Below are 17946 nucleotides of genomic sequence, written 5' to 3' on the forward strand. Positions count from 1 at the left end.
AGCGGGCTTGCCAGGCTCGGAAAATAGTGCACGCATTTCGTGAGCTTTCTCCCACTCTTTCTGACTATGTCCTCTTGTCACCCACTGTGGGTAGCACTGTGGGTGGCAATGGGTCAGGGATGGCTAGGCCAGAGGTCAAGGAAGGCAGAGGCCACCCTCGGGAGACTGCCGAGCCCAGAGAGTCTGGCCACACCAAGAAGCACCCTTCCTAGTTCGGGGAGCAAATGGAGCCCCAGCCACGAGAGTCCTCCCTTTCCTTCTCATGCCTCAGAATTCCTGCCTCCTCTGTGTGTGAAAAACCCAGTTCTGACCCCACCTTCATTCCCCAGACCTGTCTCCACTCTGTGACCCATTGCCGGCAATCCCTTTCCAGCCCTCTGGCCCATCTTCCTTCTGCTCCAGGGCCCCACCCACAACCGTGGTTCAAGTCCCTGCTGCCGCCCACCCAGTGGTTGCAACAAGCTTCTCACAGGTCCTGTGATTCAGGCCTCTCTGTTCCTCACCATCCTGTGCATGCTGCCAGACCACGTTTTACAAAGCAGTGTTTTGTGACCTTGTGCACCTGTTCTGAAATCTTTGTGAGCCCGTTTCCTTAAACCTCATGGTCCACTATGCACAAACAAGGCCACGTTCGTATCCATAACCTAGTTGTCTGGCTCCAGCCCGTCTGCTCACAAGGGACAGCAGTCTCTCCCTAAGTCCAGCCCAAGTCATTGAGGCCCACCTCCAACCCCCACGCTCCCCGCCACACCCCCCGCCCTGGCCTGAGGGCAGCCCTCAGAGCATCTGGGCCCATCTGTGTGCATTTGCTAACAGCCTGTGACCAGGTGAGAAGTGTGCAAAGACTTTCAAAGCAAGGTGACGTGCTGTGACCTCTAGCATATGTGATTTTATTTTATAAAATAAACAAGGAACAACAACAAAAAGCACCTGGTTCTTCACCACAGATGATTTAGAAAGTGGTACCCTGGGGGTATCTGCGATGCAAGCAAGTCTGGCCCTGGCGCGCGATCTCTCATCACCTCCAGGTTATCTGCGGGTAGGGCTGGAGCTGCTTCGTCGTGAAGTCCATCCCTGCGGCTTCTCTTCTTGGAGCCCAGCTATCCACAGTGCTCACGGAAGAAGCATCTTGCTTCAAAAAAAGGCACCGGCAATTCAGAATATCTGCCCATTTAATATTAAACTTCGGATTCTTATTTCATGTCCTATTTTTTGGCTTTCTCTCCCTAAGGGATTCCCACCCGCGGCCCCCCCTCCACCCCCGTTTAGCTTGGTAATGAAAAGAGCAAGTTTAAAATCAACTTTACTGAAATACAGCTTCCATACAATAAAGGGCACTTAGGATCAACGTACAGCTTGAAGAATTTTGACCAAGGCAGACGCTCGTGAGATCAGTGTCCCAATCAACCTCGGAAACAGCTCCCTCCCAGCAAATTCCCTTGTGCGCCTTCGTAGTCCGTCCCCATTTCTACTGCAGTGACAGGCCATAACCGATCTGCTTTCTGTCACTTCAGAGTGGTTTGGCCTTTTCGAGAAGAGCACATAAGTGGGATCACCCAGGCTGTGCTCTGACACACGGCTGCTTTCACTTACCCTGAGGATTCTGAGATTCCTCTGTGATGTCACATGCATCTCAGCTCAGTCCTTTTCCTCGCTGAGAAGCATTCCATTGTATGTACCACAACTTGTTTATTCGTTCTCCTGCTGATAGATATCTGGGCAGTTTCCAGTTTGGGGCTACTTGAATGAAGCTCTCTGAACATTCATGTGCAAGTCTTTGTTTGGACAAATGGTTTCATTTCCCTTGGCAAACACGAGGGGTAGGATTGCGGGGTCACAGAGAGAAGATTCTGTTCAACTCGATGAGAAACCAACATTAATCCACAGGCCGTGTCTCTTTTGACGGGAATCACATGATTTCTCATTGGATCCCAGTTCCTGCTGCCCTGGAGGGTGTCCGTTGTGCCCTTCTTCACCGACTCCCGAAATCAAACATCACGTGCACTTCTCTGGCTTAGTATTGTGACAAAAACGTCGTTAGGATCTGTTCTGAGTTGTGTGGTGAGTAACCTGTGATCAAAAAAAAATTGGAAGTACTGATGTTTGTGAAAGTTGGCCATGAAAAACGTACACATACGTAGAAGCTATTGCGTGTGGACTCTTTGTATGTTTGTGTTGGGTTTTAGGCTGTCTTTATAATGGGCACAATTTCATTCGCCTGCATTCCAGTAGGCTCATCTTACCCTACTTGTAGTCAGCGGCTGAATTAGCTAGCACCTAGCCGGAGCTGTCTAAGGCTCCCACAAGAACTGTGGCTTAAACTAGCGAGTAATCTGGTTCTGTGTCATATGAAATACTTCCTGGAGCAGTTTTGGCTGATAGGGGACCTCCACAGTCATTTGGGATGCAGGCTTCTTTCCATTTTCTTATCACCATCCCTAGGGGTATCCTTGTCCTCAAGATCAAGGATGGAAATCCAACCATCATATCCACAATCCAGACAGCAGGGGAAGTGTGGGTTCCGGAGGGGAAGGAAGGACACACGCCCTCCCTTAAGGACACATTCCAGAGCTTGACTTTGCTGTTTGCTTCCATCCCGTTGGCCCGAATCTAATCACGTGGCCAAAGCTAGCGACAAGGAATCCTGGGAAATGTAGTCACATTGCTAGCTAAAATTGGGTCAAATATGACAGAAGAAGAAGGGACGAGTGCATATTGGAAGACAAGAAGGAATTTCTGTCCGATTAGCCATTACTGAAATATTCTAAACAGTTCATCTCAAACTATTGTGATTTCTTACACCCGACAGCATTTTGTGGGTAATAAAAGTGGGCGGGTGGGAGTTTACTGTCCCCGGGAACAGTGTGTTGTAAGGTGTAGGAAAGCGGGGTGAAGGTCAGTCCCGACTTTTTACCCTGATATTCGAGTGGCTGGTGTGTACTTCCCCAAACTTTTCACCCTTCATATCCATACCTGGAAGCTCTGTTTGGCCAAAGGGGACTTCCAACACATCTTAACTTTCTTCCCATTCTGTCATCATTAATGTTTCTTTCTTCACTTGGAAACTTCCCTGGGTTCTTCCAACACCCTGGTCTCCCTCCCCACCTCAAGGTTCTTGCTGTTTCATCGCTTCAGGATGGGCTTTCCCAGACAGGTTGCACCCAGCCCTCTCTTTTCTGTCATTCAGATCCCATTTGAACTATCAGATGCTCAGAGAGACCTTCTCCAGTCAAGTTCTCTAATACTGCCTCTTCAGCAGCCCATCCCGTCACCTGCTTTATTTTCCTCATAACATCTTCCTCACCCTCTGAAAGAACCTCACTCCCTTACTTGCTTATGCTGCTTCATGCCTTCCCTACTGGAATGCTCTAGAAAAAGTCAAGGGCTGGTCATCTTGCTTACTGAAAGTTCCATGAATCACGTTAGGGGCTCATATCACAGAGCTTAATTTAATAAGTGCCCAAATGCCCTTTCCTCCTTCCTCCTTCCTCATGCTATAGGTAGGGCTTGGCCCACACCCCCAGTTTGCCCCTCAAGTGTCTTTGGGTCCTTTTCCCCCAATCACATTGTGCCTGGCTTCTTGTTACCTCTCAAGCCGAGATGTAAAGATCACTGCTTTGGAATGGCCATGACTGCTGGCTCCAGCTCGAGCAGGTGTTCCCATCCATTATTTTATCAGAGAACCCTGCTCATTTCCTTCAGGGAGCTCCTTACAAGTTGTGATTCTAGCTTTACTCACGTGTGCAGTCATTTTTTGCCTCTTCCTGCTGGCAGTAAAGCTCTGGGAGCAGAAGGTTATGTCTAACTTATAGAGATATTTCTAGGGCCCAGTGTGGTGTTTGCTACGTACCAGGTGCCCCAGAAACTTGCGGATTAACCGATGAATGCCTAACATGTTCTGTCTGCACCACTTACCTGAAGAATAACAATCCTTTCCATTATGTTCAGCTGTCCATTAAATCTTGTGAAATTCTCTATCTAGAAAAGTCTTATCTCCCTATTTTGTAACCTGCCTGAAAACAGGAACCAGTCTCCCTTTATACCTCTTACCCCCAACATACTGGGCTCCTTTAGATCAGGTTTTCAGACTTATATTCTGGGAATGTTAATAAGCATTGCAAAAAAAGCCAGATCCTAGGGCCAAGTTTGGTTAGGATTAAATATTAAACTTAAATATATATTTTTAAACTGAAGACCTTCACAAGGATTTTACGAAGTTCCTGCATATGACAAATCTCCGAGAGGAAAGAGAAAAGTAGTCAGCATCATCTGAAGTTATAAAGACACTGAACTCTCTATGTTCTTTATTCAGAGACTCGTTTTGGGCACTCGAATTTTCCATGGCACACCCTCTCTTGCCCTCTAGTTCTTCATTTTTTTTCTTTTTCTCCTTCCCTCCTTTTTCTCCAATCAGCCTCCTTTCTCAATAAATCTCCCTTAAAAGTGTCCTTGACACTGAGCCCTCCTTCGTGAGATGCAGAGCCCAGGTGGGACACTCGGTCTCACAAAAGCTGCCTCTGGGTCTCATTTTCCACTCAAAGATTTTAAGAAACGGGATGATAAGCAATGGCATTGCTGATAAATGTTAACAGGGGACCCAGTCCGGATCTCAGACCACCTGTGGGGTCCACCTCTGGTTTGGAAGGTAGAGCTGGTGACGGGTCAGGGGCCATGAGCAGGGCGTGAAGCTATATTCTCCCTCAAGGTGGAGCAGTAGGGGCTTGGACAGCTCTGCGAGGCTTCCTGGGCATTGGCCTCAGAATATTTTCATAAAAGGAAGCAGCTGACCTGCTACTGGGATGGAAGCATCTGATCTGACAGTGGAGAAATGATTGATGCCCTGTTACCTGTGGGACGTACTGACTCCCCAGGCAGCAGCAGGATACACAGAACAGTACCGACAACGACAGCACCAAACCACAAAACAAAACACACGTAAAGGACTAGCCACATCTACTTGGGGGAAGCCCCACACAGCTTGGGGAAGACTTCTCCAGGTAGCATTCCAGAAGAGACGAGTCAAGAAGCAGAGACACGCGGGACAGAGGGCAAAGCTGAGGTCAAGCTGTCAGGTGGCTGCCCAAGGCCATGTAGGGGAGGTTGGGAGCGAGCAGGGAGAGGCAGCTGGAATTGAAGCTGGGGTCCTTTGAATTTCCCCAGTCCCAGGCCGCCCCAGGACGGCACACTGCACATCAGGGCACTGCACTCATGAAAGGCCATTATATGTTCCCTGACTCTGCCTTACAAGCGTGGGAGCCAAATATCTTATAAGAAACACAAATTAAATTGTTATTCTATGTACCCCTTAATGGACCGTTTGCAGGCTCTGCTCCCCAAAGGCATGAGAAAGCACAGTAAGTGACAATAGGGCAGTGGGGGGGTGAGGTGGGGTGATGGGGAGAGAGCAGCATTCACCCTGTCCTGGTCCCCTGGGCTTCCTTTTGAAGGTAGCCAGGGACCAACTTCAAAGCTGTTTTAGAATCTGAGCATATTAGAGCCAGATGGCAATGGCACAACACCCTCATTTCATTGGTGAGGAAACTGAGGCTCCGAAAGGGTCAGGCCTGCCCTCAGGGTCACATTCTAGGTTAGTCTTTTGCATAGGCATGTGTAGACCTCGGCCTTGGGTCTCCCAGAAGGATGCCCTTCTATCTGCTACTTCTCACAGCTGTTTGAAAGTTCGGGCCAGCAGACAGACAGCTTATTCTAATCTTGTTTGGCCTCAAAGGGAATCAGCACAGGAGAGATGGGGTCCCCGGGGGTCAGAAATGCTATGTTTGGATCCGTGGCTGTGCATTTGAGGCATCAGGCCTCTACCTAGAAAGGACAGGCTCCCTAGGCCCAGAGGACTGAAGTCGTATTTATCTGGAACTTGGCTGCAGACATGTGTCCCTGGGCCTCACCCCACAGCCTCCTCCTACATGTAGATCCTTGCTGTGGGTTGCTGAAGAGCGAGGTTTGCATTTTCTGGGAATGTTCCTGTGAGTTACCAGCGAGTCTCCCTGGGAGAGGCTGGCAGCCAGCAGCCGATGTGCCCGAGTGGCTGGTGAAGCCCACGGTCCGGGTTCCAGGTCTCACACACGCTCGCTGGCAGGCCCTCCGTGGACGCTTGTGCTCCCGGGTACAGATGGACTGACGGGGAAGCTGGCAGGGCCTTTTGAGAGCTGGCCCAGGGCTCTCCCTATATGGACAGAGAAACTGGCCCAAGAAAGGGAGGTAGCTTTCTTGTCGCCAGTTGTCCCAGAATTAGGGACCTGCCACAGTGAAACTCCTTGCTTCCATCTTCCTCCCTCAGACACGCTCTTTTCCTGGTGCCCGGCATCCCCTCAGTGGTTCAAGTCCGAAGTCTTGGAGCTGTCAGAGAGTCCTCTTTCGCATTGTCCCCTATAGCTGATCTATAAGTGAGTCCCTCCAAATGACATCCTGAACACACTTGATTGTCTCTAGCCATGCCACAGTCACCCCTCACGTGGGGTTAGGTATTAGTTTTCCGACAAGTCTCCCCACTTCTGTGCTTGCTCTCCTGAAACCCGTACTCTTCACAGCAGGCAACACACTGTCATGTCAGGTCACTATTCCAACCTGCTTAAAATCCTTTCATGGCTTTCTTCTACTCAACTCAGAAAAACCTTCACACTCCTCCTCACAGTTTAGCAAGCCCTGTGTGTTCTGGCCCCATCTACCACCCTGATTCCAATTTGGACCCTCTCTCTCCCAGCTCGCTCTGCTCCCCCATAAGGACCAAGTGCTGTCCCTTACACAGAAAGAGTTCCTTCTCACCTTAGGGCTCTGGCACTTTGCTCCTTCTGCCTAGAATACCTCTTCCTTTTCCCCTGGCCAGGCCCTCAGGTCTCAGCTGGAAAGTTACCCCTTTAGACAGACCTTTCCTGATCATCTAAAGGAGCCAGGCAGTCACTCACTATCGTCCTATTCTAATTCTCTGCGTATCATGCCATTCATTCATTCATTCATTCATTCATCATTCATTCATTTACTTGGAGGTAGGATCCCCCAACTAGAATGTAGACAACACGAGAGCAGGAATTTGTCTGTCTTGTGTATTTCTATATGTTTTGAGTCCAAAGGGGTACCTGGTAGAGTTACAATAGATATTTGTAAAAAAATTGGATATTTCTAAAAAAGTCTAGGAGATGAAATTCCTTAAATTCCACTTGGCTGTAAATCAGATGTCAAGCCATTTTCTTTTTTTAAACCTTTGTTTTCCTACTTTTTTAAGTTGAGAGCTGCTCCCAACATCGACCACTCTTATGCCCTCTATCAACATAGATGGGTTTGCCCAGTTTCTGAAAATCTCACAGATGAAAGCAAATGTTAGATACTCTTTTACATCTAGCTCTTTGACTCAATGTTATTTCTGTGAAATTCATCCACATTGTTACACGTAGAAACAGTACATTTTTTCTTTGTCAAAATATATGTATCCACTCTTTAAAAAAATGAGGGGTGATGGTGATGATAGACTAGTGGTTTACAAATTCTGTTCCACAGAAGCACTCCTCCCCCAGCAGGGGTAGAATCGGGGAGAGGCCAAGAGAGTGAAGCTTCCATGCCCCCTTCTTTTGCCAGCTCCCTCTCCACCTAGAGTAGTTTCTGGCTTTGGCTATGCTACAGATTGGCATGGACATGTCATGTTTCCTAATTCTATTTCCAGCCTAGTTGGGTCTTCAGGCCTATTCACCTTGGGTGTCAGAAATAAGCCAACCTGAGATCAAGTGCCTCTGAAATGCACCCCCCACCCCGTCTCCTGTGGCCAGACCACATTCCTCGAGGAAAAGAAGGGAAGAAAAGCGAATATTCTGTCTCACCTAAGCTCCCCAAGTACATTATGGACTTGACACTCTTGAGGCATCCAAGTCAGGTTTTGAACCCAGTAGAGTCCTGCACAGACACCAGCAACCTTGACTTTCCTTTTTAATTCAGTCACCGGGTGACCTTGGCCAAGTCATTGTTTCCTTGTCACAGAGACTCTGGGTTCGCTGACCTCTTCTTTCCCTGTTAAGGCTTTCCTGGGTGGGGTGGAGTGGTGTCTTCTGCCAATGGGCAGTGGGGGATGGGAAAGCTGGCCGCGTGCAAGACACAGATGTTAGGCAGAAAGGAGAGCCTGGTTTGGTGGTACACTTGAGAGGCTGGAATCCCTGGGAGTCTCAAGGAATGAAGCAAGTACACCGGCACGTGGTGGGCGACGGTCCGGGACCTGCGCCCAGGGCTGCTGCAGCCTCTCTGGTTCTTGTTTAGCTACCTGCCTTGGAAAGTCTTTTACTGCCTCTGCCTTCTCGCAGTTGTTGCCTTCAAGTAAGCGATGGAGTGAGGTCATGCCATCAGAAGGCAAGGCACGCTGGTTTGCTATTCTTTTCTTTGAGACTCACTTTAAACACTGATGTACTCACTGCTAATGACTTTGGGCATCTTGCCACGATGGGGGTGGTGGCGGGCGGTGATGGCGAAGAATGGAGCTGTTTATAAGAGCACTTTCCCGTTGGTACTACGAGGCATGCAACAGCCTTTAGAAGGGCAAGAGTCTGTCTGCAGCCTGTTTCATTGGCCTCTGGCCTGGAAGGCCGTCATGGGGTTTGGACCACACATTAAAACAATGTATTGCTTATCTCTAAGTAGAGACCACACTGGTGCACAGCCCAGATAAATGACAGAGTCTGTGTTTGACTGCAGAGCTACCCTTCTTCTCTAACCTACTCATTCTAGGAGACCCTTGCTGGTTGGAACTGGATTTTGGCTCTCTCACTTGTAGCTCTGTGATCTTGGGCAAGTTTTCTCACTTTGGTTTCCTCATTTGTAGGTCCGGGACAATAGCACCTACCTCATAGAGTGGTATGAATACGAAATGAGGTAATGTGTAATAGTGTTTAACACAGCACCTGGCATCCGGCTAATGCTCAGTACGTGCTAAATGCTGCTATTCCTTCCTCTTTCTAGTAATTGGGAAACAGAGATAGGAAAAATGTGGAGACGGGAATTGAACTCAGGCATGTAATCCGGACAGATATTTATCACGGACTATAAACTGTGTACCTTGTGACTTGGCTGGCAGAGCACATAGCATTTCTTGCTTGAGGACTGGACCACAGAGCCCACGTTCCCTAACACAGGGATCATGGTCTCTGATCATGGACTCTGTCGGTAAAATAATTTTAAGTACTCCTCCATAATTATGTGCATTCTCTTATTTGTAAATTGCGTCTTAATTGTAATTGCGTCCATTCCGATACACTATTATAAAACATATAAGATAAAAGTTTTTTAAAAATGGAGATAAAAGTAAATATCAAGAGAAGCTCTACTATTTCCTCCTTTTTATTTTTATTTTAATTTTTTTTTTGGTGACCTCAGTGCCTATCTATTGGTGGGATGAGGGGTGCGTAAGAGAGCTTGTTCTTTTAGGTCCCCTGTTGCAAGGATCACATAAAATAACATCCTTCCTCAAGCAGTCATAGGATTTTAGTTACATTTATTATTATAGTTGGTTAACTCATGTATGCACACAAATGGTAATCATGATAAGAAAGTCCCTGAAGGTTATTGTTCAATGGTGGCAATCGAGCTACACTTTGAAGGGTCTAGGGGTCAAAAGCTTGCTGAGAACCTACCACACACCAAATGCTATTATAAGAATTGGGGATGAAGGTGAACAAGACACAGTCCCAGCCCCCCAGCCCCCCAGCCCCCCAGCCCCCCAGCCATCCAGCATCTGGACTTTCACTAGGGAAGACACGGGGAATAAATACGATGCTGTCTAACATATGTAGTGAAAGAGAGTATAAAATCAGAACAAGAAGAAGGAGTGGGGGCTCTCTGGGATGACTTCGCGGAAAAGTGATGCCTGAGTACGGTATGCAAAGATCAATGGGTGTGCAACAGATCGACAAAGGGCAGGTGTTTGGGCTAAAGGTCCGGAGGTGAGAATTCACCTCCACAGTGAGCACTTGCGTGCTGCCTAGGACGTTTGATGAGGCTGGTGTGATTGGACTGTCAGGCTGCCGAGGAGGCCAGAGATGATTTTGGGCAGGTGGTCAACTGTTGAGTCATGGACCTTATGTCCCTTGACGAAATTTGGACTGAAACCCAAGACAGGGGGATTCATTAAAGGTTACAGGCAGGAGAATGGCATCATTGGATTTACATGCTAGGAGGACCCTTCCGTAAAGCTTGAAGTTGGGAGGCTGGGAGGATCCCACCTGGGCTCCTGGAAGGAGAGAACAAAGCCTGAACTACCATGGGAGGGAGAGTGGGGCTGAAGACAAAATCAGAAATTAAGAATCCCTTCTTGAAATCCATAAGGCTCTCTCTGCTCCTTGAGGCTCTAACTCCTATAGGCAAGGGCACTGTCACTGCCACGAGGGGGTATGATGGGTTAGCATTCCTGCAGGATTGGAGGTTGTCTTTTAGCATTGTTCCAGTGAATTTAAGAGAATCTTACTGGGAAAAAGAACAAGGCATTGGAATCTTCAGACCTGAAGCTTGGAAGCTCTCTACTCAAGTCTCACTGCCTCTCAAGAATAAGGAGCTTTGGGATGCCTGGGTGGCTCAGTCAATTAATCGGCAGCCTTTGGCTCAGGTCATGATCCCAGGGTTCTGGGATTGAGTCCCACATTGGGCTCCTTGCTCGCTGGGAATCCTGCTTCTGCTTCTGCCTGCCACTTTGCCTGCTTGTGTACTCTCTCTCTGACAAATAGATAAATAAAATCTTTAAAAAAGGGAAAAAGAATAAGGAGCTTCTCTTAGTCTTCTGTGTCTGGACTCCTCACACCTACACTTTTATTTTTTGAAATTTTAATTGGCGTATACTCAAGTACTATCACCACTGTGTTGACTCTGTTCAGTTGTGAGAGGGAAACAGTAGGTCCAGCTCTGTACAGTTGTAGTTTCAAGTTCCAAAGCAAAAAGAGAGACTTCTTCCACAAAGTCAAATAAATGAAAAGCCCCCAGATTGAGGGGGTGGCCTTGATGGCTTGATGGCTCTGATGGCCTGTTGGGATCATATGCTGGTCCTGGAACGACTCACATAGGAGATCACTGAGGCCTCGGTGATACGTCCAGCCTGCGGGAGGAGGAGGGATGGATCGGCTCTGCTCACGTCAAATGGACAAAGAGTGGAGGCAGATTGGTTCATCAGAAGGAAATGAGGGTAAAATTGTCTGGATGGTGAAATTCCGGGTGCTGGAAATCAAATTCAGCAGTAGTCTTCTGTCCTTGTCGCCTCCGGACCAAGGCCAGAAACGCGGGAGTGATTCTCGAGTTTTATGATTCCTTGCCTTCCGCATCCATCAATTACAACAGCCCCTCAAGTCTACATCCTGAGTAGCTTCCCAGCCTATCCACTTTGTCAGCACTGTCACCATTCCAGTCCAAGTGAACATTAACTCCTCCTTTGAATATTTCCTTACGCCCTCCTCCTTTTCCCTAAACTCTAAAAATAACAGCAGCAATAACTCACATTTGTTGAGGACTGGATCCCCAGCCCTGGCAAAGCTCTGCGTTCATGATCTCATTCAGTTCTCAGAACATCCCTGCGAAGTGAGTAACTGTCACGGTCCTCATTTCTTAACACCCAAGATGCTTCGATGGTTTCCCCTCTCCTTATATTCCTGGTATCTATTATGATGTAACAACGTACTCCAAACATGAATCATCTTGTAAACAATACAACCATGGGTTTAAGTGAAGAATCTACAATTTGGGCAGGGTTCAGAGGTGGTGGGGGTGGGGGGACACTTATCTCTGTTCCTTGCAGCATCAGCTGAAGTGGCTTGACTAGGGAACGGAGAATCTACTTCCAAGATGACTCACTCATATGGCTGGCAAGTGGGAGCTGGCTAGCATCGGCAAGCTTAGTTGGGGCGAAGGGCCAGGGACCTCAGTTCCTGTTGACAGTCTCACCTGCTTGGGCTTCCTCACAATGTGGTGGCTGGGTTCTGAAAGTGTCCCAAAAGGCACAAAGTGGAAGGTGCCATTTCTTAAGACCTGACCCCAGAATCTGGCACAGCATCAGAGAGCCCAGATTCAAGGTGACCAACCTAGAGCTCCTTTCGAAGGGAAGAGTATCAAAGAATTCTTGGGTGGAGTTTTAGAGCTGCTACATCCTAACAGTAAAAATCCATAAAATGAACTAAAGGTCTTTCCACAATTTGGTACTTGGTAATCAATCCATTATCTCATTCCATGATAAAAGAGGTCTGTGTGCAATAGGCTTCTCTCAGTTCCTCCAAGGTGCTCTGTTCTCCCTCACCCCAGGGCTATTGCACATTATTTGCGCCCACTCAGAATGCTTTCCCCATCTGTACCCAATCTCCTAGTTTCAGAGTTCAGCAGAAAAGACCTCTCCCTGGCCGATTCTAGGTTAAGCTCTTCTGTTTTAAACTCTCATACAATTCCTGGCTCACAGTAGAGGGCCAGAAATAAATTTTGAGAAAAGAAATGGTGGAATGAATGAGAAAATTCACTGCCCTTCCAGTCTGACACTCCTTTCCCCACCGCTATGTCTTCTCACAATGTACTCAGTGTCTAGGTTCTGGGTGGATACACTCTGTATCTTGCAGCCTTTTAACAATTCTTAAAATCCCATCTCCTCCAGGAAGGTGATGTTTTTCCTCAGAAACTACTCAGGATAAACACGCACATTTCAGGGCTCACTGAATCTATGGCTTGTGTGAATGGAAAGTCTTGAGTGCTTGTTTTTATGAGACCTTTGTCTAACGGTCAGAGTGTCCCTATCAGTATTGTCACTATTTACTTTGAAGCTCCTGGAAGGCAGGCACCATCTCTCTGACTCATTCTCCCCTCTATTTTTAGAAACAAATGGCCTGACGACCAGCAGATTGATGCTGAATTTTAATAGGCAGAGGGTACAAAATGAACAAAGACTGGATGGGCTGGGTGTTCTCTCTGTTGTCCGGTCGGGACAACTTGGCTCTCATCATACCATGGCTTGAAATCAATTTCTGGTTAGGGAAAGAAACAGATCTTATAATGGAAAACACACTGGACAGGAAGCCGGAGTTCTGGTTTACCACCATTGGGGCTGTCACTGAGCCTGTCTGGGAACTGTCTCCTTACCCATCAAGCAAGGGCACTTAGACAAGAGGGGGACTAGGGCTGCTTCCGTTACAATGATGGGGATTCTGACAGTGGTCCACTTATGGCACACAAGTCCAGCTTTGCCCCTTTTGATCTCGGGTAGGGGACTTCTCCTCTCTGAGCCTCACTTTTATCATCTATAATCTGGGAGTAATAGTTTTTCCTTCATAAATCTGCTTTGAGAATTCAAATGAGACAAACTATTCAAAGTGTTTAGGTTATAGTAAGCACCTCATTTATTAAATAAACAGATGGCCATTGAAAACTGCTTACAGGGACATGTGGTAGAATGGAGTGGTTATGATCTTGACTTTGGAGTTAGATAACCCTTGGGTTTATATACTGGTTTTGGGGCATCTGGGTGACTCAATCAGTTAAGCATCTGCCTTCAGCTCAGGTCACGATCTCAGGGTCCTGGGATCAAGCTTTGCATTAGGGTCCCTGCTCAGTGGGGATCCTTCTTCTCCCTCTCCTTTGGCCCCTTCCCCCTGCTCATGTTCTCTCTCTCTCTCTCTCTCAAATAAATAAATAAAATGCTTTTGAAAAATAATTACTGGTTTCATCATTTACTATGTGACCTTGGGCAAACAACATCCCTTCTGAATTTCAGTGTTCTCTAGAATGATGGTAAGAGATGAGAACCTGGTCCCTTATTGTGATTGTCATTGTGATGATTCAGTAAAATGTAGTATATAAAATGTTTATCATGGTGCCTAGTATGTGATATATGTTCATTAGATAAAAACTGTTTTTAAAATTATGATGACAGGGGTACCTGGGTGGCTCAGTGGGCTAAGCCTCTGCCTTTGGTCTGGGTCATGATCCCAGGGTCCTGGGATCGAGCCCCGCATTGGGCTCTCTGTTCAGCTGGGAGCCTGCTTCCCCGTCTCTCTCTGCCTGTCTCTCTGCCTACTTGTGATCTCTGTCTGTCAAATAAATAAATAAATAAATAAATAAAATCTTTAAGATTATGATGACAAATAATTACTCTTCCTTAGGAATTAACCTATCAGTTGGGTTGGTATCACTTGGGTTGGTATGCAGAAGGAACATGTAGAAGATTCCTGGGAGATGATTAGAGAAGATGGACTGTGATCATACGTGGTGGTTTTTGAATGCCAAGATGAGGATTTCCACTGCAATGATAAGCCACTGAAGAACTTCAGGCTTTCGAAAAGATAATTTCAACTGAAGAGAAGACACAGTAGGAATGGGGAGACATCATTCATTAACTCATTCATCATTCATTCATTCATTCAGTCAGTCAATCATCTGACAATCACGGAGTCCCTGCATGCCAGGCACTCACTGATGAGGATGCTGAGAAAGACACAGCCTTAAATACCACTTAAAGTATAACAAGTGCCAGAAGAGAGAAGCATCTCACTCAGATTTTCTGAGGGATCCAAACATTTTTCCAGAAGGAAGTGATATTTAAATGGAGACCCAAAGTATAAGGAGAGGAAGAGTATTCTAGACAGAAGTCCCAAGTGCCAGGGACGCCTAGGCCAGAGAGAGCAAGGTGAGAGGAGAACTAGAAAGATGTTCAATCTTTAAGACAAAAGGTGAAGAGAAGCAGAACTAGGGTGATGAACATAGAGACAGGGAAGAGAGGATGGATGCATGTATCATGTGGCGATCCAAGCTAAAGCATCTGATGACAGCTGGGCATGGGGGAGACTAAGAGGAGTCAGTGCTGACTCTCATGTGATACCTCTTACTGTGCCGGTGAGCCCTCGCTTCAGTTTCCCTTTTGCTTCCTCAGGGTGTGTGCTGGATTTGCTGTGTTGACTTTGCTTAGTTGGGAGTGGCAGATGGTTTCCTTTTGGGAACCATGAATTGTGCAAAAGAGGAACCTATACAAGATTTGGAAGGTGGAAGTGAAGCAGTAGCCATTATTCCATTATTGCTGGGACAGAGGTACCCGGTCAGGTTGAGCTCAGATAGCTCTTCCTCTCGATGACCAGCAGCTGGGACCACTGCGTCGGCTTCGCACCCCCAGACGCCGTACCTCTGAGACATCATGGCTTCCCAAAGATCTCTTCCTGCACTGCCCCACCGTGAACCCACTTTGGTGGCTGCATGTTCTTGACTTTTCAAATTATCTGTGACTCTGTTTTTGATCCTTCAAATATGCCTTTACTTAAATATCTCCCTTAGGACTTTTACTTCCCCAGTTTTTCCCGTAATTGGGTAGGGTCTAATTTTTATAAAAACTTTCTTATTCTATAATACGGATAATGAATCTACTCCCAGCTGGACCCTGACTAATACAGGCTTATGAAGTCCTAAGATAGATTTCACTTACTTTTGAGTATTTCTGATGTACTCAGGCAGCCAAAGATAGACAGATACGGGTGTTTCTTCCCTTTAAATAGAGGCATAGATCATAAACTCACTTAGTCTAGAACCACCACCACCACCACCAGCCACAAAATATATTTGTTTGAGACTCTGACTTTCCTTCCCTCCCCTAAGTCAGTGGACCAAAACGCAGGAAGTGATAAGCCAAATAACTAAGCAATAACAGAAGAAAAAAGGAGAGGAGGATGTTCCAAGAAGGCGGACGAGGATGCGCAAAGATCCGGAGGTCACACAGCTCCTCTTTGTTTACCTTAGGCTTATTGTGGAAATTGAATGAGACCATGAGTATGAAGGCCCTCGGTAAATGGTTCGAAGATGTGCAGACATGAAATTAGCTTGGAAGGACCATTGATAAGAACGACTTTTTGTCTTCTGCTTTTCAGTAGTTTCTCTGAGGTCTTCAGTTCGCCTCTGTGCTCTAGCCATCAGACGACTAGAATTTCAAAGGACATAATTATGAGTTGAGTGCCAGCAGGGCCTAGAGCATTTGGCTCGGAGAAAACCATTGTCTGCTTCTGAGCCACTAGGAAAAAGGAACGGGGAGTACCTACAGACCAGTTTGCTCTCCTTTCATGCCAGGACTTTTCTGGAATGAAAGTGTCTTGGCAACTTCTGAATTACTTCACCTTTCCTGCCCTGGACCCTTTCAGTTTATTTTTCCTCCTTTGTCTCTAGGGCAAGTCAGGGAGAAACACAACTAAAGAATCTTGACTCCAACACGTCCATGACTGTGGACGAGTTATTTCAACTCTCTGCTTCTCAGTTTCTGCATCTGCAAAATGGGGATTAGGGTTGACTTTATGAGGTTGTTGAGAGGATTTTTTGTTTAAGACTGATGTATTTATTTTTAGAGAAAGCGTGAGTGTGGGGAGGAGGAGAGGGAGAGGGAGAGAGAAACTTCAGCAGATCCCTCACTGAGCTTGGAGCCCGATGTGGGACTTGATCTCAAGACTCTGAGATCATGACCTGAACCGAAACCCAGAGTCAGACGCTTAACTGACAGCATCACTCAGGGGCCCCTGTTGTGAGGATTAAGTGAGTTATATGTGTCTGGTCTTGGAAACAATGCATAGTACACCATGAGTGATCAGCAACTGTTGGCTGGTATTAATATAATAAAAACAATTTTTATTATTACTATGGAATCAAGAGGCCAATTGCATCTTCCTTGGCATGTTGTGATATCTTCCATTCTCTTCATTTCCGTCATTTTCTTCTTAGCGAAATCAAGTCACTTAGAAGATCAGTGATTCCTGACTACTGATAATATGGTTTTAGTAAAACCTAGGGCAGGTGAGCAGACCCTGGTATCGTTCATCTATTCAGAGCGTAACTTGGAGGAGGGAAGGAACCAGTATTCAGCCTGGAATCTCCCCCAGCTACCATTCCATCTTTCTCCTTCCCTGTTGAGCCAGGGAACGTGTCTGTATGTATCTTCTCCACCTGCTCCCTCCTACTCACCTGCTCCTTTGGCTCCTGCACCCATCTTGCTGCAGAAACGACCTCCCCAAAGGTGACTGACAACTTCCTTATTTCGAAATCCAGTTAACATTTCCTTGCCTACTGTTGATTCCCACCTTCTGGAATCATTCTCATTGCGGGCTTCTAGGATACCTCACTTCATCTGTGGGCATTTTCCTTACCACGTTTCTGGCTGCCCTTCATTCTCCAGTCTTTTTCAGTCTTTCCAGCCTTATTCTTTTGTCCCTCTCTTACACAGTGGCATTCTACAGGCTCTACCTTAGGCCTGCTTGTCATCTCAAGACACACCTCTCCCGAGGAAATCTCATCTGGTCCCAAGACTTAGTCCCCAGATAGAGAGAATTCTAGTTTCGATCCTTCGTCTGAATGTCAGATTCAATGTCCTCACTGGGTATTGCCACCTACACGTCATAAATGTTCTTCAAGCCCAGCTTGTCCTAAAGTGAACTCATTACCTGCCCGCCCCTCTTCTGTGCTCCCTGTTTCTATAACCAGCACCCCTCTTGGCAAATCGCTTGCCTACACTTGAGAATCAACCCAGCTATCCTGCTGCTGCTTCTTTCTCATCTCCCCACATCCTCTTAATTTCTATACCTGTCAACTTCCAAAATATCCCTGGAGCCAGATATTTTTTTCTCCCTCCTTGTTGCTTCTGGTTCTGACCACCATGGTCTCTCCCTACTGATCGATGGCTGTAGCCTCTTCACTGACCCCCACACCTTCATTCTTGACTCTTTCAAATTAGTCTCCACTGGGTTGCCAGAATTGCATTTTGTAAATGGAAAACTGACGCCGATGCTTTCCTACTTAAAACACTTCAATGATTTCCAACAGCTTTAAGGATAAGCTTGAAATATCTTTTTTTTTTTTTAAGGATTTTATTTATTTATTTGACAGAGAGATCACAAATAGGCAGAGAGAGAGAGGGGAGGAAGCAGATTCCCCGCCAAGCAGAGAGCCCGATTCGGGACTCGATCCCCGGACCCTGAG

General features: G+C 46.7%; 1 long non-coding RNA gene across 1 annotated transcript; it reads right to left on the reverse strand.

The window, feature by feature from the left end:
* Positions 1-720: 720 nt before the first annotated feature.
* On the reverse strand, positions 721-16349 carry LOC116586874. Its single transcript, XR_004284181.1, has 3 exons — positions 15725-16349; positions 1354-2070; positions 721-1132 (listed from the first exon to the last, which is right to left on the reverse strand). It is a non-coding gene; the product is annotated as an uncharacterized LOC116586874 (long non-coding RNA).
* Between the last annotated feature and the right edge of the window lie 1597 nt (positions 16350-17946).

This window comes from Mustela erminea, chromosome 3 (assembly GCF_009829155.1).
Source record: "Mustela erminea isolate mMusErm1 chromosome 3, mMusErm1.Pri, whole genome shotgun sequence".
NCBI lineage: Eukaryota > Metazoa > Chordata > Mammalia > Carnivora > Mustelidae > Mustela > Mustela erminea.